This window comes from Hemitrygon akajei, chromosome 15 (genome assembly GCF_048418815.1).
Source record: "Hemitrygon akajei chromosome 15, sHemAka1.3, whole genome shotgun sequence".
Classification (NCBI taxonomy): domain Eukaryota; kingdom Metazoa; phylum Chordata; class Chondrichthyes; order Myliobatiformes; family Dasyatidae; genus Hemitrygon; species Hemitrygon akajei.
The window spans coordinates 60,778,155-60,800,690 of NC_133138.1; the positions used below are offsets into that span (position 1 = coordinate 60,778,155).

Consider the following 22,536-nt stretch of genomic DNA (forward strand, 5'->3'; position numbering starts at 1 on the left):
GGGGACCCTTTGTGGCAATGGTTGGAGAGAGAGAGACGGGTTAAAACTTGCCCATTCTGTTTATGATGTCAATCCTTCGAGAGTCGTTGAGGGTTGAGTTCCCCGTTGTTAGCTAAAAACCGTTTTTCCGTGGCAAAGGTCACCGATTCCGGGCAAATGGAAGGGGACGCACGTGGCCTTCCACCGGCTTTCGCTATTACGGGATCGCTAGCATTTCTTCTGGTGCGTCTGAAGGGCTGTTCCCACAGACCCTCTTTTTATCCTGACTCACAGGGTCTCGGGTGTCAATCAGGTTGGGGATGATGCAATCCCTCCACCAACCACCTCCTTGGTTCATTGCCTGGGGCTTTGATTGCATCATCCAGGATGCAATACACAAGTCCGTCTCCAAGAGACAATAGCCGGTATCAATGGGTCCGCCTTTCGGAGGCCAGGGCACATTCTAACCCTTTTGTGGATTCTGCATGTCTTTCTCTCATTTCCTGTGTCTCCTGAATTGACTCAATAGTGATCTTGCGATTCTCACAAAGGAGGGGGCTACCCCCGCACCCTTCGGCCCCTCAGAGCTGTAGTACATTCATAACACTCCTCACACCCTTGGGTGATGAAGTCCAACAATGACCAAGCCTTGCATTGAAAAGGTTTGTGTTGCTCCTAATCCATCTTCCCAAAATGCCCCTACCAGGCTTTGATGGAAGGCTGAAACTGAGCTCTGACCAAGCCATACATTCGAGCTTCTGTGGACTATTAATTGTTTAAATGACTCACATAAACAAAGCAATTTAAAAACAATTCAGTTTGAAGTGAATTGTTTTTAAAAATAATTTTTGAAACAACAGAGCTAATTAATAACATAGAAAATCACTTACAAATAATTAAACATGAAAGCAATGCATTCAAAATAACTCCCTGCCTTCCTATTTGCTTCGGGGAATCCTTTCTGATTTCTCTGGAGATTCCGATCCTGCACTGAGTGTGACAGTATGACTGGTGCAGGATCTGAGAAGGAACCTGAGGGAAATACACACCACGTAGACACCAGCAATAGACTACACTGATGGATTATATTTAACCAGCCACCACCAGAACATGCCCCCGCCCAACACTTCTCCCACTCACCTCATCAAAATCAGTCAGTAACTCCTGGATTCTCAATACACAAGCTGAAATGAGAGCTTCTGATCAAATGGTTAAATATCTGTTATTAGAAAGGAAACCAGGATTGAGGGTTGCTTTTATCTGCCCAGTATCTCTTCCTTACCTCATTCCACTAAATACTTTACAGCCTTTATCATTACCTTTGCCCTTTCCCAACTCCTCCATCCATCCCTCTTTTTATGTTTGGAATGGTGCTAAAGTCCAATCAGCTGTCTGCTTAGCAAGTCAGTGCTCCATTGCTGGACTTGGTGACAAATCAAGGACAAGCCGCCCACAGTGGGGAGATAGCTGGCTGCCATAGGAGAGCACGTATTGGCTTAATATTCCTTTTGCCATCACTACTTTTATCTTGTTAATTACCATTCAATCAATAGCTAAGTAAGTGGAGGAAAAACTATAACAATCAAAATAGTTAGTAGGTTGCTTTATTGCCTTAGCATTTATAAAATAACTGCACATTACAGTAATCATACATCTGTTTATTTTGTGTGAACATTATACTGACCTCTTATTTCCCAATGAACATGTTCAATATTCTGTTTTATTATTCAAAGTAAATTTATTATCAAAGTAAATATATGTCAACATTGCAATCCTGAGATTCATTCTCTTGCAGGCATACTCAATAAATTGATGGAATAATAACCGTAACAGAATCATTGAAAGACTGCACCAACTTGGGTGTTCAACTAGTATGCTAGAGATAACATATGTGCAAATACAAAAAGAAGGAAATAATAATATTAAGTTCAAGATGGTAAATGTAGCAAATATTGAGAAAAAACAGATCCAGTCGAACACATTACAGGATCCTGCAGCAGTTTAACTCAATCTGATTACTTACACAGGCACTATCAAGTGGCAAACGTCATTCATCAAAATCTTGCTTTAAAATACAAACTCGTAAATGAAATCACACCTTACTACAAATAAAGCACTATCCAGTTTTAGATTCAGAATTTCACAAATTATATTATAACCAAACAGTTATTAAAGACAGGACAATTCATAAAACTGTCTGGTTATCATAATACAGGATAAGCAAGCAAGAACAGCTTACTTAATAGATATAGCCATTCCAAACACTCATAACTTACAGAAATCAATATGTGAAAAGCACCAGAAATATGCTGAATTAAAAGAGGAAATTGAAAGACTGGAACATGAACAACGTATACACTGACACGATAGTAAAATCTACAAATGGTGTTATCCCAAAGGCACTACACAATAGCATTAAACAATTAGGGCTACACAGTAATATTTATGTAAATCTTCAGAAAGCCTCTATACTAAACAGTACTAGAATAGTCTGAAAGTTCCTAACAATTGACAACTGAGTGTGTTGGCTATGCCCATACCTCAAGTTTTACTAGCTTGAGCTGAGAGAAAAAATATATAGTAATAAGTAGGCAGATACATGTATAAACAAGCAAGCAATAAATATTGAAAATTTGAGATGAAGAGTCCTTGAAAATAAATCCATTGGTTGTGGGAACATTTCTATGATGGGGCAAGTGAAGTTGAGCAAAGTTATCCACTTTGGTTCAAGAGGCTGATGGTGATGTGTACTAATTGTTTCTGAAGCTGGTGGTGAGAGTCCTGAGGATTCTGTTCCTTATTCCTGATGGTAGCAGTGTGAAGGGAGCATGACCTGGGTGGTGGGGTCCCAGTGATGGATGCTGCTTTCCTGAGACAGCATTTCATGTAGATGTGTTCAATGGAGGGGAAATTGGTACAATACTATTTACTGATCAAAGACGTTCTTACATTCCCTGGGTTCCCTTTTGACCACCGCAACTAACCAATGGGATGTTTCTGACACAGAATTACAATTACTATAATAAACCATGAATGTGGAATATGAAGTGTTCTATATTTAACTGGATAACATATTCTAAAATAATCTGTGCAATCATAAAAGCAAGAAGCTGCATAGAAACTGCTAGTTGCTACTAATAAATTGCTATGGAAACAAGTTACCAATGACTCCAAGTGCATCCAGATGGTAAAGTGGTTGGCTGTGAAGAGGCAGAAGATTTTTTCCTGATACTTTACCAATTCAGGCTGAGAATTTATTTATAGCTGAGTTTCTTCTGTCTGTAAAGAAGCAATATTGTGGGCTGCAATTTCTTCAGAACAACAAGGTTTCTTTTCTCCCTCTCTTTTCACACTACTTAAATTTTTAAATATATTTCTTATAGGTTATAGTATATTTTATGTATGGCACTGGACTGCTGCAGCAAAACAACAGCTATTTGGGAGATATTACAGCAATCAGCCTTTGGTTTATTGTCTTCTTTATTAAGGATTTTGTTTCAAAATTAATGTCTTACTTCATTTTTCTGATGGGTAATAAAGTTCAAAGTAAATTTATTATTGAAGTACATGTATGTTACCATATGCAAACGTGAGATTCATATTCTTACACAGTAAATCTAAGAAACATAATAGAATCAATGAAAGGCCCAACAGGATGGACAAACAGCCAATGTACAAAATTCGACAAACTGTGCAAATACAAAATAAGAAAGAGAAATAAAGAAGCAATGGATATCAAGTGCATGAGATGAAGAGTCCTTGGAAGTGAATCCATAGCATGTGAATCCATATGATGGGCAAGTGAATTTGATTCATGAGCCTGTTGGTTGAGGACTACTAACTGTTCCTCACTACGTCTTCGAGATAGGATAACGTATTGGGGGATCATATCATCATCCTTAGAAAGTAAATAGATGTTGATGTTAATATAATTCACCTACAATTAACCTTCATATCAACAGCTACCCTTGATTCTGATACACAAGAATGTGCCTCCATATCATGAAAATTGACCTTCCTTTGGCACTCCAAACTTCTTCAAATTTGTGATCCTTGAATCTTTGAGATTAGACTTCATACTGTAAAATAATGGCTATGCATGTGGTGAAGTTCCGTGATGGAAGATCACACTGTATTAAATGTGTTTGTTCTGAAATCCCCACCATACTTAACTTCCCTTCAAATCTTTTTAATGTTTTAATGCAGGAAGAACCCAAAATAGCTGAAAGTGAAAGGAATAACTATCTCTTTTGTACATTTACCTTCTAAAAGTGATGTTTGCCTACCATTTAGGGAAGAGTGAGGGGTCTTTTATATTGTGATCCAAGTTTCAGTGTTCAATTGTTGTTGGCAGACTTTTCAAACAAATGCTATTTTCACAGGCACGCATGGCTGATTTCTGTCCTTCTTTGAAGTTGAATTTTATACATTTTAAATTGTATTGCGCTATAGCAGATAAACATTTAAGGCATTAAAATTAACAATAACCTAACAATCTTAAGCAAAATTGAAGAGGTTATGCAGGAAATCACTTTATTATTCATATATTTTGTCAAACCTGTTATACAAATCACTGTTGGATAGTTTATTCTGAAACCAAATAGCCATTGACATCATTCATGGTTGTTCAGTTCTGAAGGGAAACCATAGCCAGCTATAAATTCAGCATATTAGTGCTGCCTAAAATATTTCCTTAAGGGATACCATAGCCAGTTATGACCCTCATCTTAGTTTTCTGCCTCTTAGCACAATTCCTCATTTTTATTTATTCACTTTTTGGGGGTGTGGATGCCACCAGTACATCTATTGCCCATCCTCAACTGCTCTTAAGGTAAGCCACCATCTTGAATGATTGCAACTACTGTATATGTAGCCTGGGGGGAAATATACACACAGGACAACAAATACTTTTTCAAGTCTTAAATTCTTTTATCTGTTTTAGTTGTTTTATTGCAGAAAGAGGGTATCAAAATAAAAACGACAAAATGAATTTAAAACAGTCCCCGCTATTACAATCTCAGTTTAACTTCAGACCACACCATTGTTATGTATGCAGTATGAAAATAGATTAAAAAAAATATACCAAACCAATATGGTAGTGACAATTCTAAAAAAAAATTTAAAATCCCACCAAACCTGTACCTTAGACACAACATCGATTTGAATAAATAACTAAGAGATATACTCACATTTGACACATACGTGCTTAACTTCCAAACGTATATAGGCTAGACGTTGAAATGAGCTCTCCTCACCCACGCTATGTGAACAGAGATCAACACTTTCACATTATTCTGTTACATTGACATTCGGTCATGCATGAAACAATAAAAAAAAAGTCAAATAAACTTTCACAATATATTGTCTTGCAGTTGAAGTACTAAAAAGACTAACCTAGTAGGCCAATTAAGGATCTTCACCATCACGCTATCCAGGGCTGATCAAGTTACTCGCGAAAATCTAAAGCATCCACATGTAAAACATATCAAATTACTGATATTATAGAGTTATAAACAAGTATAAGCGAATTTATATGGACATTATCAAGTATTATTCACCTTTCCTCACCAAACCTGGGGAAAGTATTTGAACGTCGTCCTTTCCAGAGCATGGCAACTCTTCGTTCTACTCCACCTGTGCAAAATGACATCACCGTTTTCTCTTAAAGGCACAGACAGCTATTTTAGCATTTCCAAGGTGAATACATAAGTGCACTTTAACAATAAAAAAAATGATATTCAACGGTCACCTGGTTATATATATTTTGGTGAAAATACTGCCACTATGGTGTTGGGTATAAAATACTAGAGTTTATGCCCAATGACAATGAGGGACAAGTGATATATTCCCAAATCATGATGCTGTTTTTTTGGAGGGAGTATAGTATTGGTGGTATTCCCATATGCCTGCTGCCTTTGAACTTCTTGGTGATAGAGGTCATAGGTTGAGAGCTGCAGTTAAAGTACTGAGTAACTGCAATGCATTTTATTGATGATGTACACCACTGCCCCATGTGCTAGTGCCAGAGAAATTCATCCTGGTAATTGGACAGTATTCCATTGCACTCCTGGCTTGTGCCATGTGGAAAAGCTTTGTGGTATCAGAAAGTGAATGACTCATCACGGGATATCCAGCATCTTACCTGTGTGCGGAAAGGATGTTTCCCAGGGTGGGGGAGTCTAGGACAAGAGGGTACAGCATCAGGATAGGGGGCGTCCATTTAGATGCAGAGAAATTTCTTTAGCCAGAGGGTGATGAATGTGGAATTTATTACCACGGGCAGCTGTGGAGGCCAGGTCATTGGGTGTATTTAAGGCAGAGCTTCTTGACTGGACACAACATCAAAGGTTACAGGGAGTGGGGCTGAGGAGGGGAAAAACAAGATCAGCCATGATTGAATGGTGGAGCAGACTCGATGGACCAACTGGCCTAATTCTGCTCCTATGTGTTATGGTCTTATGGTATGTAACATTGGCATGTGTGTAGCTGGATCAGTTCTGCTTCTGGTCATTGGCGACAGCTAGGATGCTGATGATGTAAGACTATTGATCGTGAAGGGAAGGTGGCTAGGTCCTCTTTTGTCGGAGGTGATCATCGTTTAGAAATTTAGAGGCATGAATATTAATGTCTGGATGTTGTGTAAGTATTTCAGTACTTTTCAAGGATCTCTGATTAACTGAAGGCAGACCAGCTTGCTTTGCGGCCTTAGTGGGGTCCCATTTTGTCACTACATTCTGAATCGTAGTTGACCTGTGACTGTTACTCTCTCAAAAGGAACGTAGCCTCTGGAAAGCCATCAAATGATCTGAGTTTGGCAGAGATACCATACATGCATACAATTCTAATTCGTGAATTTTTGGAGTGACTCAACGTGATCTAAAAATGGTTCTTAGTAGTTTCATTCTGCTCAAGGTGCATTTGCAGTCATGTAGGCCTGAAATAAACAGTTGTACATGATTAATTTTCTAGGCCATTGACTTTTACATTTATATTAAAACTGCCTTTAAGGTGTTTAATAGATTAAAGCTAAAAGGTTCAATAATAACTGCAACTTCAATTTTTAAATTACGTAATTATATTTGTTTTCAACGCTCTGCTTTCCTCTGCATTTCTTGACAGACCAAATGTTTAAACACGATATTTATTTCCAATTCTTAATATTTTTATGTATCAAACACAAAGTACATACTTCATTCAACAACAAACTAAATGAGACTTGGGAAATACACATGACAATGGTTGCAGATTAGCAGGTTAATGGCAGGAAAATGGTCTTCTGTCTGCCCTTGAGACAAATCCAAATACAATGGATAATATAGACAGATTATTTATTATGTTGCGGCTATATCCTCTGTTGTGTGTTTTACTTTCTACTAAGTATTTATCAAAATTCCTGATCGTTGCAGTAGGTTTCGGTCAGGATTGAAAATGTTTGCTGTGTATTTTGTATATTAAGAAAAGCATTATCACAGGAGACGAGGCCCTCAGTTGATCGGGATAAACTATGGATATTGCAACCTACCTGCTTACGTAATACACAAGCCAAGGCATTATGATAGGGAGAACAAGCTGTTGCCCATTCAGCAGACTCCCCCTCTTCACACAACTGATGAATCCAAAGGAATGGCAGAGACTGATAGAGTTTGGCACCAGTGTAACCACAGGAGTTGCCAGTCAACGTTAAACTCAATATAGGACTGCCTTAGGGACTCCTGCTCTGGATTTTTCCTCAGGGTTTACTCCCAAAGCCTTCCCCATGAGTGACTGTAGCCCCAAGGCGGTGAAAGTTTGAGATCAGACTTTTCCTTGATAAGCTATCAGCCGTGGCTGATGAGCCCCATCTGCCCAAAACAACTGGTTTGAAGGCACCAATAACCTGCCTTTGCTCCCGTCCTCTCAGTGGAAATGGTTCCACCAGGCGTAGTAGCCAAGCCACACTTGAGGGCCAGGAGTTGGACTTGGTTGTCAGAGGCTATTTGAGGCACATGCCATTGGGAGCATTTAATAGATAGTGGGAGCTTATCCTCCTACGGCTATGACACCTTAAGGAACCATGGAGACACGAGTACTTTAGAAAAAGAATTTGTGAGTCACAGAACATTAATTCTTACAAGGGTAAAAATTAGTCTGTATCTGAAACACAGAACCATGCATGGGTGGGAGGAATAATAGTGGTAGTAGTTCAGGGTTACATCAAACGGTGAAAGCCAATAGATATGATGGTCTGAATTATCTTCTTTCATAGAATAAATTTCTTTTGATCCATAAATAAAACAATTTCTCAGCTTTTCATCATAGCAGAGGAAGTTCTGTTATCTCTGCAGATAAACGACATTGAAAGTAACAGTCAGGAACTTGTTACGTAATGCTATTGCTCTTGGAAGTCCTCAACTTGTCAGCTATTCAATGGCCTTTCTCCTCATATATTTTAATGTTGGCAATGAGCAAAGTTACCAAGATTTTTATTTTCTTTAATCATTAGTCAGAGTATTTTAAGATCCTTTAAATAACTTTAACAATCTTTAATAGTTTAGAATAAACATTCAAATATCTAAATAAATAGCTAAGCCAGGAGTTACAGTATGATCACAGGAGACATGTTTATGTCTATCATTAGTGAAAAATCATAAGCCGGTTTTGTTGCTGGTTAACGATTTTTCACTATTGATAGACATAAACATAAAGTCATAGACTACCATTCTTGTACTAATCTATGCTAATTCTATTTACGTGCATCGTGTTTGCTTCAACCTGCTTGGTCCTCTCTCTCTTTACATTTTGCCATCCATTTCCAGCCACCCTGCTCTTTCATGATTACTATTATATACTTTTTGGTTAGTTGCCTCTTAGTTCTGTCCCTGGTTCATCCGACACTCTCTGTTGGGCCATCATCCTTTCAGGCCTGCTCAAATTCCATCCATCCCTGACCCTTTCAGGTTTGTTTGATATCCACCCTTTCAGATCCTGTTGAGCTCCTCCCTGAAATGTCCTTTTCATGGCTACTTGAGCTCCATTCTGTCCACACCCTTTCAGGTCTACACCAGCTTTTTGTGAGGAACTTGTTCGGGCAACCTCAGGTGATGTCACATCACAAAGCTTCACTGCTGAGGGTCAATCCGGCATCTTCAGCAAATTTCTAGTCAGATAACCATGTGCATTTAAGGCAAATTTACTTCATAAGTCAGTAGCTCACCATTGACTATATATTTGGAGTACGGTAATTAGTTCACTAATTTACTGTCAAATTCTCTTTAATCCCTGAAAATGTATGTCAGGATATTACTTATGGTCTCACAAACACAAGAAAGTCTGAAAATCCAAAACAACACACACAAAATATTTGAGGAACTCAGCAGACCAGGCAGCATCTATGGAAAAGAGTAAACTGTCAACATTTCAGGGCAAGACACTTAATCAGGACAGTTCTCCAGCATTTTGTGTGTGTTACTAATTATGGTGTATGATTTAGACTGCAAGTCCAGAAGCTGATGGGCACTCCAAGATTTATGCAAGGATTTGATCTTATACTTGAAGTCCTGGCATAAATGAAGATCAAAGTTTATGAGGCATATTAAAGTGAATATTGAGCTAGAAATTAGTTACTTGCCAGCAGCCAAATGCATAATTTATTGTTTGTGAAGCTCTTTTAACAATATAAAACAAGGCATTGGAACCAAACAGCTTCTCTCCACTTCACAAAAGCCCCACACCTACCATGTCCCATTTAGTCACTGTCTTTTCCTTAGGCCACCCATTATCTAATACCAGGTATTTACCAATAAACCAAACTGCAGCATTTCCTCAAATCTTGCACCAAATGCCAAGACCACCTTCCATTACACGCAAAGTCCAAGACTCTTGCAGTATTGCTGTATCAATGATCTTTCACTCCAGAGCTGCTGAACATCAGGTGCCCATTTTAATTTGCGAATGTGTAATTTTAAGTATGGGTTTTCAAATATTGTCAGAGGTTAAAATGAAATTCAATTATAAGAATATATGTTTGTATTTATTGTAAAACCCACTCATTTATAATCTTTGCAATTTAATGGACAAAGGTATGGAATTAAATCTCTAAAAATGTAAAAATGCCAGAATAACAGAATTTGATTTATTTATTCTGTCAGAAACATATTCTCCACATAATCATTTAAAATGCAGGTGATCAGCAGCAAAAGAAAACACTGCTGGGGGAAACGGTGTGGTTGAAGGTGAATGTAGAGATCAGCACAGCTGCCTTTCCTTAGATGCTGAATGTGCATAATGGACAATTCAGTGAGAGGGACACCTGTATGTTGTCAGGTAGCCTACCTGCCCTAAGCCACCACAAAATTGTTAAACCGTGCTAAGTGGGAATCTATACATATGGGTCCCGGATTGAAAAATACATATAGAAATGGTTGGCACATTCATTGGAACCGTTGACTAGACTTAAACAGATGAGAATCCTTTGCTTCTCAAGGAATATATTTTGAATATTTAATGGCAAAATAGGAAGACCGTGCAGCACATCATGTTAATTCTCGGGTCTTTGCAGCTTTCATCAGCTTGTATATTTGTGTTAATATTTTAACAATGTTTAATTTAATTAGCAAGTAAAAGAAAACCATGTATCAAGATTAATATGCTGAGCAAATGTCCTGGCTGTGTCATACACTTACAAGTCATCATTTTGAAATTTGTTAAGGAGGAACAGATTCAATTTTTTTTACTCTACTAAAGGCATAATTAGAGTAAATGTATCCATTTACTAAAAACATTGCACTCAGATTTAAATGCTGTTGACCATTGCAGGTCTCAGGATTTAAATTAAGTTTTTTTTATAGAATTGATTTTCTAATAAAACAAATTATTGAAGAGCATGTTGATTAAAGTCATAAAATGGATTACTTTATGAGAAAAGCTTTAGTTCCCATAACAGATTTCATTTTTAGTAAAGGCATTATTAACATGTATCAATAGTCAATGGCTTTGTTTATAAACCGCAAGGTACTATTTTTATTTAGAAAACCTCATTGATAACTAATTTAGAAGCAAATATTCTTTCATATATATTTCCTCGAAATCCATTATCTGAATTTTATTCTTTGCATTCTTTCAATTATTTTCCACTTCCCACCTGCCCTTTACATCTAAAAAGATTCCACTGTGGGAATTCAAGTTTGGTGCTTGATGCAAGCCTAATCACAGGAATACGATCATGATTAACAGCAAAAATGAATTGTTACACCTTACTATAACATTCCCTAAAGATGAGTTTTGATGGATTTGCTTGTTTGAATAACAACAATACCAAGGAACTTGTTTGAGTCTTAATTCAGCATCGAAGAGTCTCATCTGCCAAATTTAAAAAGATGTAGAGAGGAAGTTTAATCTAACATGGGAAGTTTGTGGATGAGTTAGGCATTAATGTTGTTTAAAGATCAAGAATGATCCCACCCTTCCTCCTGCCTAGCAGCTCCATTCTACAGCGGAAGGGTAGAGGCACAAAGCTTCCCTACTGCTTGGTCACATTTGTATGTACAGTATTGAGGTTAATGGCTTCTGATGTAGCCTGGTATCCCCTAACTTTTCCCCTCCCAACCTCCATACCCTTACATACAAAGACCCTTTCACCATCACTCATCTCTGCTGAAGGTCTAGGACCTGCAATTGTCACTGGACCTCCCGATCCAAATGGAAGACTTGTTTGTTAATAGACCGATTATCATTGAGAGGAACTGTCAAAAAAATTGCAACCACACTCTCTTCTGCTATTTTGTTGGAATCACATTCAAAGTAAAAAAGAATTACTGGTCTGGTGATATTTTTTGATTAACTCCTTTTCAACGGAGTTTAAAACTGATAGCTCAGAGGGAAGGCTGAAGGAGGAATGAACTTTAATCATGTTAAGACCTTTGGCAACAATGACAGTTGAATGTACTTACTGTAATTATTAGGGGAAAGTATTTCTCTCCTAGTCTTCACAGCTCCTGCAGCAAATCAATTGAGATGTCAATGAGGCACAATCTTTGTCTTTCAAACTTATGCAGCAACATTTCCTTTTCTTTCCTTTGCAATAGATTTAAATTACATATTTAAGTTTTAGAGTTGAGCTTGTTTCACATAGATGCCCTTCATTCCTACTGATATTAATTTGAAAGCCAGAAATCAGAAGGTAGTTAGGTCTGAAAAAGTTTTTAAACTGCTGCACTTCATGTTGCTACAGGTTTCCAACACAATTTAATCACTCTCAGTCCAGCTGAGCAGTAAAATTCTGCCAAATGGGGTTTTTCAACAGTAGACAAAGCTCCAGGAAGAACAAAGTACACTTAGTAAAATCCTATGCAAACAAGAAGATCTCTTACATAACTGTAGTGGCTATGTGTATCCAAAACTCCCTTGTATGAGATGCCATTTATTAAGAGACATGTGCAATATATTAGCACAAGATTGGAGTTAAGTAGAAAGGACATTCACTTTATCGTATTTCTGCCTTGCACAGTACTATAAATATGAAACAGGGTATTCATATAACAGCTATAATTAATTTTAAGTTTTTGATGTAGTAAAGCTTTAGGGCATTAGCAAATGAAGTAAGTGAGTTTAATAGAATGATTAGTATGGTGTAGTTAAATGCTGATGAATTGTGATTGCACAGAACTTCCAGTGACAATACAATCGCAGTAATCCTTTACTAATGAAGAATGATGATGCTTTTATCTGACTAATGGAGATTTCACATTGGTGATAACATTATTGCAAATCACAGGATTGCTGGCGGTTGTTTATCATAAGCATTTTCAAAAAAAATTCAAAACTGTCACATCTACTTTGTAGCCTTAATGCTATCTGCCATACATAATTCTTTTCAATTTGAAGAAGTAGAGTGATGAATATTTTAAATGGCATCACTGAAAATGTAATTTTCTGTTCCCTACTTCCCACAAGATGAGCTTGTGCACTGAAAATTGTATTTCTGGAATGTTCTTGATGTATATATTGGGCTAGGTCAGAGTCTAGGGTAACTTTAACCTGAAAAGAGATTTTAATGCCATTAGTTTTGTGGTAAAAAATTTACACTGCTGGTTAAACTTTGTTTTTTTTTAACTTTTCAACTCAATAGAATTTTGACTGCCCTCTCTTGAAAGTGTTGTTCTAAAGGATATACAGAAGTTCATGACATTGTGTAGGTATGAGCATAAGCGTCAGCAGAAGCTGGACAGTTAAGGAGAACACTCAACGTGTCATACAGCAGAATCAGTGTGTTGTACTCCACTTCCAATATTCAGTTCATTGACAAGCTGAATTGATGATGTTGCACACTTAATTTGACTACCAGAAATGAATCTGAGGCAATGCCTTCAAGCTAATGTTATTAGATTGACAATGGAGATGGAGGTTAACATGAAGCAGAAAAAGAATGCATATGAAAAATGTCAGCTTGATTATATAAGGGAGAATTTGGCTAAATTTGAGAAGCACAGAGGAGAAGCAAGGAAACACGTAAAGAGCATAAACATCAGAAGATAAAGATTAAAGGAAATGCAAAGGTAATTATATTAATAATAAAGAATATAGCTGATTAACGATCAAATACAAATATTAGGGAAAGCGCAGGAATGGCTGTGGTACCGAATGATTTGGGATGGACTTCTCCAAAGAAAAATACTTTGTCAGAGCTATGGTAGACACGAATTTTATTTAGCCAAGAGTGGTACCACTGTGCCAGATAAAATGCAAAAAAAATCAAGGCTTTTGCCCTTGCTCCAAAAGATCAGGAGGATTAACAACTCTATAACAGGTAGTCAAACCTGCCCAATGCATCACCGTCAGGACCCTACCTGTCATCAAGGACATATATACAGAAAGGCAATGGAAAATGGCCAGTAATGTCATGAAGGATCCCACCCGCTCTACTTATGGACTTTCCACTCCCAGCTGGGAGGAGGCTATGTGGCACCCACGGCAGGATGACTAGACTCTAAAACAGTTATTTTCCTCAAGCAGTAAGGCTCTTCAACACCTCTACCCATTAACGTAACCTGCCACAACCCCAACCACCACTACTTTATCATTTCCTGTCAGAGTCACCTTTACAGACACTCCTGTACTGAATGTCACTTTATGGACATACAATCAATCTATGTGTATATGCTATCTTATATATTTATATTTTTATTATATTTTCTTTATATTATTGTGTTTATTTTTGTGTTGTATCAAATCCAAAGAAACAATTATTTTGTTCTCCTGTACACTGGTGTAGTGGAAATGACGTTAAACAATTGTGAATCTTCAATCATGAATGAGTCTACACTGACAAAGACCATAACTTGTTATGAGCAGAACATGTTTGATTAACTAGCTGAGTGGGACTGAGAGGTAAAAGAGGCTAATATAGTTTGCTTATAGGGAATTTTCATGAAATTGCAAGATCATCAACTTCATAATTACAGTGCCTTTAATACACCAAAGATGTCTCCCAAAGGGACTTGAAGGTAAATTGTAAAACAAAATATTGGACATAATTGGTATAACTCAGTGATATTAGATTAAAGAGGTGAATTTTATGGAGCAAGAACAAAAAGATAGAGAGATAAAGAGAAAGAATTCCAGACATTAGCACATTGGTAGTCAGAGATCCTGTGTCGAAGATAGACCAGTTAAATGTGGGAGTACTCAACAGACCAGAATAAAACACGCGGGGGAGTGGGGGAGATTGTAGTGATTATAGAGACATAGCGAGGTAAGGTTATAGAGGGGTTTGAAAATGATTGGAATTGTAAAAATATAGGTGTTGGGTGATTGGGGTCCAGCATAACATGGAGAAGATGTTGGAAGGGGACTCTGTAATTTAGGATATGGGCTGCAGAATTTTGAATGCTTTCAATTTTATGGAAAGTAAAACAAAGAAAGTAAGCCAGAGATGGGTCTGGATAGCTGAAGTAACAGGGGTGTGGATGAAGTTTGCAGCTATGCTGGATAAAACACCACAGAGAGGCAAAAACTGAACCACGTGTGGTAAAAAGGGTAAAGTCAGTATGGATGCATGTTGGTTAAGACATGGACAACAGAGCCTGGTGAATGGATTGGTGGGAAGTATACAATAGAGTTTCCCAGCTTTACTACTCAAACTACAGCTACTCTTAATATACAAAGTACTTTAGTAGCCTGCATTTGGAGGTATAGGTACGGTTTTGGAATGTGGGTAATTCAAAACTTGGCAATGAAGCAGCGTCTGAGGAAGATAGTAATGGTTCGGTTGAGTTGTTCTCCGATCTTGGCATTTCATTTGTAAATGTTTTGTTACTATATGAGGAGACATCATCAATGCGCTGTTAAATCAACCCAACCATCAACCACCCGAGATGCATATTTTCTGAATTATTTCTGAAGATAATAATAGTCTTCAATAAGCAGGCCATTGAAACATGTTAATGGCAAATGAAATTCAATGCAGAGAAGTGTGAGATGATTCATTCTCGTGGGAGTAATGAAAGACAAACAATATATAAGCTGTGTTGTACAATCTTAAAGAGTGTGCAAGAAGAGTCATACAATTTTTAAAGCATGTGGTTGCATACGGGTGTGTTGAATACAGACATCAGAAAATTAGGCTAGCCCTATATAAAGTGCAATTCATTCACAGAAGTAGAATATTTTAATTTCTGGTGCCATATTTTAGGATGGCATAAAGATTTTGAAGCAAGAACGGATTATATTTGCTGGAAATGTTCTGGGTGCAAAGGAGTACAGTTTGTTTGATAGACTAGTGATATTGGGACTGGAGTAGAAAATGCAGACAGTAAGAGGTATTTTAAAACCCGTTAAATAGCCTTTCCTGCTCTTTTGTCCTGTTGATAATAATTAAGCATATTCATATGTTCACATTTATTTAAGTTTCATTATTGACGTTTGTGCATGTGACCATCTGCTAATTATTCATTGCTTATGGCTGCTTACACCATTGTCTTGAAAATTGTTGATTGCTTTTGTGTTGCCTGTTAGGGTTGTGTCTTGTACTTGGAACTGAACCACAATCAATTCTGCTATGGCAATAAATTGATTCTGATTGGCACAAAGGCCACCTTCAGTGCTGTACACATTTTTTTGTGGGAGTTGCAACAGAAGAGTATATGAACAGAAGATATATGAAAACCCTGACTCCTGTAATAAAATCAATACCTTTAATTCACATACCAGCAATAAATAATGTAGCATTTCTGAGAGGATTTGCAGATGTTGCTGCTGTCTCTTTGTTGGTGATGGAAATTAGTATTTGTCATGGGTTGAAGTGACTTAACACATGTTTAGTCCTGGAAGTTGGTAATTAAACAGGCTTATTTTTCCAGTCCAGGTATTAATTACTGTCCATTATCTCTAGTGAGTTTAATGCATTATTGAAACAGTCACTTTTTTAAGAGTGACATAATGAAATATAACTAAAATTATGTATTTTATGTGGCTATTTTTGATCCTATTACCTTCCCTCCAGTTCACTTGAACACATGCCATCACCATTAAGTGAGTGAGCTATCATTAATCCATACTCACTCACAAGTTTGGGCACTCCCACATTCTTATTCATCGATAAACTCTCTTTTTCATGGTTCTCAAATGAGGCAGTTGAAGCACAGAGCACCTCAGACATCCAGGTTTTCTTATATTTGCTTAGACTTTGAAGGTTTAGGAATCCTTCCTGTCACTGGCTGCAAATAAAGAACTGCTGTCAAGAGAGGAAACCAGGCCTTTTGCAATGTTTCAGAAACTGATTTGGCCTTTTGAGACAGAATTAGATGCTGATCCCATATTCTGTGTGTCAATTAAAACTGGCAGGGAATGCCTTGGAGTTGGGTTATGGCCAGGTTTTAACATCTTAGCATTTTTATCTCTCCACTAATCATGGGAGTTAAAATCCAACAGCAACATCTCTTCATCACCAAGACATTAATTTAAAATCTTTGACAACAAAATAATCACCAATATTTAAGAAATGCTGTAAGGACAAGACTGAGAACCTCAGGTTGGTGATCTTTACATCACTGGCAAGAATGTTGCCTGAAGAGATCCTGAGGAATAGTACTTAGATACATTTGGAAAGGCATGGCAGATTAGGGATGGATACAATAGATGCTGGAATCTGGAGCAATAAACAATGTGCAAGACGAACTCAGCAGGCCATGCAACATCTGTGGGAGGGAAACAAAATGATAAAGGATCACCAACATGTCTTTGTTTCTGGGAAGTTACTGTATGTCCTTCAAATTTGCCTTTTTTGAGGAGTTAACCAAGAGAACAATCAGATCAGGTTGGTGTTTATTATCTACATGGACATTACAAAGACCCTTGAGAAGGTCCTACTGAGTCAGCTGGTCTAGAAATATAGAATACATGGATCTAGAGTGAGAAAGCAAATTGGTATAACATTGGTAGTAGAAGGCAGAGGTTGGTAATCAAAGGTTTGTTTTTTTTGGATCAGAGACTTGTAACCAATGGTGTACCACAATGATCTGTATTGGGTCCTTGATTGTTCATCAAACTTATTAAGGATTTGTGAGACAGAAAGGTAGCATGATTCGTATTTTAACATGTGACACCAAAATTGGTGATATAATGGGTGATGAAGGGTTTTCTAAGGTTACAACAGGATGTAGATTAAATGGAGAAGTGAGTAAGGAATGAAATTTAACTCAGGCAAGTGTAAAGTGATGCATTCTGGGAAGTTAAACCAGGACAGGAGATGCACAGTGAGTGGCAGGGCCCTGGGTCATGTTATTAAACAGGGAAAACTTGAGGAACAAGTTGTCAGTTCCTTCAAAGTGAACGCACAGGTCGACAGAGTGGGGAAGAAAGCATATGGTTGCAAGTACACAGAAGGTATGTTTGCATGTATAGGAGTTGGGAAAGGAACAAAATTCTGAAGGAGCTCTGTGGGTTGAGCAGCGTTTATGGGGCAGGAATATTTAAATCATCCTTAGTGATAGGAGAGGTACCAGAGGATTAAAGGATAGTCAATGTTGTTCCGCTGTTTAAAAAGGCTCTAAACACAGACCAGGAGATTGTAGGCAGGTGACTCTGACATCAGTTGTGGGAAAGTTAATGGAAGGTATTCTAAGGGACCGGATATATGAGTATTCGGATAGACATGGACTGATTCAAGATAGTTAACATGCCTTCGTACTTTTTGAGAAACTCACTTTGTGAGTTTTTCAAGAAAGTTGCCAGAAAAGTGAATGAAGGCAAGGCAGTGGACTTTAGCAAGGCCCCACAAGGTCCCACAAGGAGGGTTGATCAAAAAGGTTCAGTTGCTTGTTATTCAGGATGAGGTAGTATACTGGATTAGACATTGGCTTTGTGGGAGAAGCCAGAGAGTGGTCATAGATGGTTGCCTCTCTGACTGGAGGCCTGTGACTAGTGGAGTGCCACAGGGATCGGTACTGGGTCCTTTGTCCTCTGTATATCAATAATTTGGATGAAAATGTGGTTAACTGGATCAGCAAATTTGCAGATGACGCAAAGATCAGGGGTGTGGTGGACAGTGAGGAAGGCCATCATGGCTTTCAGAGGGATCTTCATCCCCTGGAAAAGTGGGCTGAAAGATGGCAGATGGAATTTAATGCAGACTAATGTGAGGTTCTGTATTTTAGTAGGCCCAACTAGTTTAGGTCTTACACAGTGAACGGTAGGGCTTTGAGGAGTGTGGTAGAACAATGTGATCTGAAAATACAGATTCAAAATTCATTGAAACTGCTGTCACAGGTAGATAGGGTCGTAACAAAAGCTCTTGACACATTGGCCATCATAAATCAATGTACTTATTACAGGAGATGGGGTGTTATGTTGAAGTTGTACAAGACATTAGTAAGGCCTAATTTGGAGTATTGTGTGCGGTTTTGGTCACCTACCTACAGGAAGAACGTAACCAAAGTTGAAAGAGTACAGAGAAAATTTAAAAGGATGTTGCCGGGTCTGGAGGGCCTGAGGTATAAAGAAAGATTGAATAATTAGGATGGCATTCCTTATAAGGTAGAAGATTAAAGGAGAGTTGATGGAGGTATGCAAAATTTTGAGGGGTTCAGACTCCGTAGCGTTCCCACGTTGTTATAGTGTCATACTAAATGGTAAACTACCTTGGCACCACGGTAGACTGAGCACCAAGCTGACTCCTTCAATGAAATGTTCAAAACGATGGACCTCACATTAAAAGTCAAAATGCCAGCAACCTGCTCTTGACATTTAATACTGTGCCCCTTCATTGAAAGTGACAATAAATTCCTTGAAGAATGTGTGTGACTTTTCATATCTTGGGAGCCAACTTTAATGAAGTGATTCACACTCATCTCCAGTGCACCAGTAAACTCATTGGCATTTTGAGGAAAGAATTGGTGAAGACTAGAGTGTCAAACGCAGCACCAAGTTCAAGGTCCAATAAACCACGGACATCTCGGCCCTCTTTTATCTTTAGGAGTCATGGAAAACCTACAGTGCAGGAATACTCTGAGCACTTTCTCTGTGAAGTCCTACAAACTGACTGGCAGGATAGGTAAATCAATGTCAGTGTCTTCTCTCAGGCCAACATCCCAGTTTTGAGTCTTTGATCACTTTCAGTTAATTCAGATGGGCGAGTCACACTGTACAAGAGCTTGACACTGGACTCTTGAAACAAGTTCTGTCAAGAAAAGAGCTTTCCAAGAAGAGAGTGAAAAGCTTCAAGAACATCCTCAAAGTCTCCTTGAAAAAGTAACATTGTTGCAGACACATGGGAGTTCCTGGCTCATGCCCACTCAAGTAGAAATGGCAGCATCAAAAATCGCACCGAGCTCTGCGAAGCTTTATAACGGAAGCATGGGAGAAATTGTGCAGTGTGCAAAAGGCCACATAACCTCCCAATCTACTTACTCATCCCAACAAAGATTTCCTGGCCCGTTAATGGCAACAACTGCATTTCCAGCGTGGTCTCCTCAGCTCCCTTAGACGCACAAAGCTCGAGTGAAAGCAAGTCTCTACAGGACTGCTTGAGAAGAGGAATAAGATACTTTTTAAATAATTTAGATTCAGATGAGTTCATATAAACCGGGGTGCAAAGAAATTCCCAGCATGCACGAAGCTTACAGGCTAATCACTAATGTGAGAATAATAAAGACAACAATAAATACAGCATTGATTGCAAAACAACACAACAGTGCAAAGATTCTAGTTCAATCTGAACTGAAAATAAATGTATTCTTTATATGTGCTTGAACCCTTCCATTTAAAATCTGCATCTTAAATTGTCATGAAATTCAAAGAAAGCCACAATAATCTTTTTTAAAAGGGTATTGCAAAATAATGTAACAGTAAATACAGACACAAGGTTAGATAAATGATAATTATTCTCTGTGATTACCAACCCTGGCTGACTACAGCTGAGGCTGAATTAAGCAGCCGTGATGTTCTACACCTCCAGAAAGCAGACCTTGACTATTGGCTCAAGGCAAAATGGGTAGGCAGGGGAAAGTAGAATAGTGCCTTCAATTTACTTGAAGAAATCCTCAAGCGAGTATATTTTGCAGTCATTTTATTTCTAATATGCATGAGATTATAAGCCAAAGCATGTGGAAACAAGTTGTGTGGGCTTGATAACTGAAAATTTAATTTTATGCAATGATCCTTTACTTGAATCAGAAGAAAAGCTTGTAGCTGCTTGAATGCCATGGGGACATATGTATGTTGGAGGCAAAATAGAAGTGGCTGATTTCACCGAAAGCTGGGGATGTTTTCTCTCATTTTTATTTTTCCATCAATTCAGTTCATTTTCTTGAAACACATGTATACTATATTATTGAAAACACTTTCAGCAGAGTAACTGAAGAAAGGCTTCCTTAATAATTAATCATTCGGTTCTAAGCGTTATTTCTATCACAGGGAAACACTCTAACAATATAGTCGATGTAGCACTATAGCACTGTTTCAAAGTTCGAAGGTGAAAGTAAATTTATTATCAAAGTACATCCCTGTTACCATATATTACCATGAGATTCGTTTTCTAGTGGGCATTCACAGTAAGTACAAAGAAACAGATTCAAATCAATGAAAAACTGCAGACAAAGATGCAGGCAACCAATGTGCAGAACACAACAAACTGTGTGAACGTAAAAATGAAGAAACAAATTAATGATAATAAATAAGTAATAAATATTGAGAATGTAAGTTGTAGTTATTTCCTTCCTCAGTTTAATCTGCTCTTCTACTTCTATTTCATTGTATCTTTAGATATTTTCATTTTCATACATCCTGTTAGTTCCCTTGATTCCACCCACAATGCTGCTGTCAGGTGTCACTTTAATTTCCCTCACTTTAGGCATTGCATTTATCTTTCGTTCCTTTGTACAGTTTAACTGTCATCCATTTCTTCTCATCATTCTTACTCCACCGCTGTATCCTCTCAGGACTGCTCTTGATGTAAATGAGAAATTCTCATGAGAAATGTTAAGGATTCTGAGATGCGATGTTGAGAGGCTGATGCACTTCATTTGAAGTGAAGCCCACACAGAGATGGCACCCAGCAGTGAGAGGCCTACTCAGTGTAACGTATGGAACAAGTCCCAAAATGCTACCAGTCTTGCCAATTAATAATTTCCTTACACCACACGGTTATTACAATGGTAATAACCATTGATTAATTAATATATCTCAAAATGGTGATAAATTTGTTTAATGAGAATAACACTGGTTCATATAAATCCTGTCCTCAGTGTTATAATCTTACTCACGTTGAACTTAACCTTTCCAATTAGGAAGAACCTCGGAGAGACAATGGCTGTAAATAGCTTAGAGTTCAGTATTCATATGTGCTGAATCATAGAAATATATTGTTTCTCAGTAAGGAATCAGACTTTTCAGCCCAACTCATCTGTACTGACTAAGGTGCCCACCAGGGTTCATCCCACATTCCTATATATGTCCTCTAAATCTTCCACGGTTAAATTTCAATTAATGTTTCACAAAAAGAAAATGGGGTATGCTTACGAATGCTTCAAAGTTCCCACTTTTCCTTCCAGATCCTGTGTGTCTGAGGTTCAAATGCGCAATGTGCAATCAAGGGGTGGGGGGTGTGTGTGTGTGTGGGCAGATGCAGCCTTCAATTGCCTTTAGGTTCTTTTAAAATAAATACTCAGCACATCTGTTGACTTTTCTACTGAGTCTCCACACCCAGCCTGGTCACAGTTTACTCTTAACACCAGACTGACCCTCTCCATCATTATAAATCTCTAGACTAACACTCTGCTATGACTTTGGCCCACTGAGCTTTAGCCCACAACTCTCCAAAGTAATTAAATTTCAAAAAGTTAGCGTACAATATTTGTTAGTTTTGTCTCACAGCTCCTGGGAATCTGGTTCAGTTCTGAACATGAGTGCTGTCTTTGCAGAGTTTGTGTGTTTTCTCTGTGACATTGTACATGTCCTGTATAGATGTCGATAGGTTCGTTTTCCAGGTAAATTATTTGGTGCAGGTCAGGATCAAATTGGGATATTGATTTACATATGTGTAAAAGAATATGTGACAGGGGTGCAGGGAAAATAAGGAGAGATGGA

At 37.9% G+C, this 22,536-nt stretch overlaps 1 long non-coding RNA gene across 2 annotated transcripts; it reads right to left on the minus strand.

The window, feature by feature from the left end:
• Window positions 1–1,596: 1,596 nt before the first annotated feature.
• LOC140739605 (uncharacterized) lies at window positions 1,597–22,017 on the minus strand. 2 transcript variants are annotated; one of them, XR_012101686.1, is made up of 5 exons: window positions 21,970–22,017; window positions 5,538–5,613; window positions 5,374–5,439; window positions 5,169–5,239; window positions 1,597–3,877 (listed from the first exon to the last, which is right to left on the minus strand). It is a non-coding gene; the product is annotated as an uncharacterized lncRNA (long non-coding RNA). The 2 variants fall into 2 exon arrangements; XR_012101685.1 differs by lacking the exon at window positions 21,970–22,017 and adding an exon at window positions 11,907–12,019.
• Window positions 22,018–22,536: the final 519 nt, after the last annotated feature.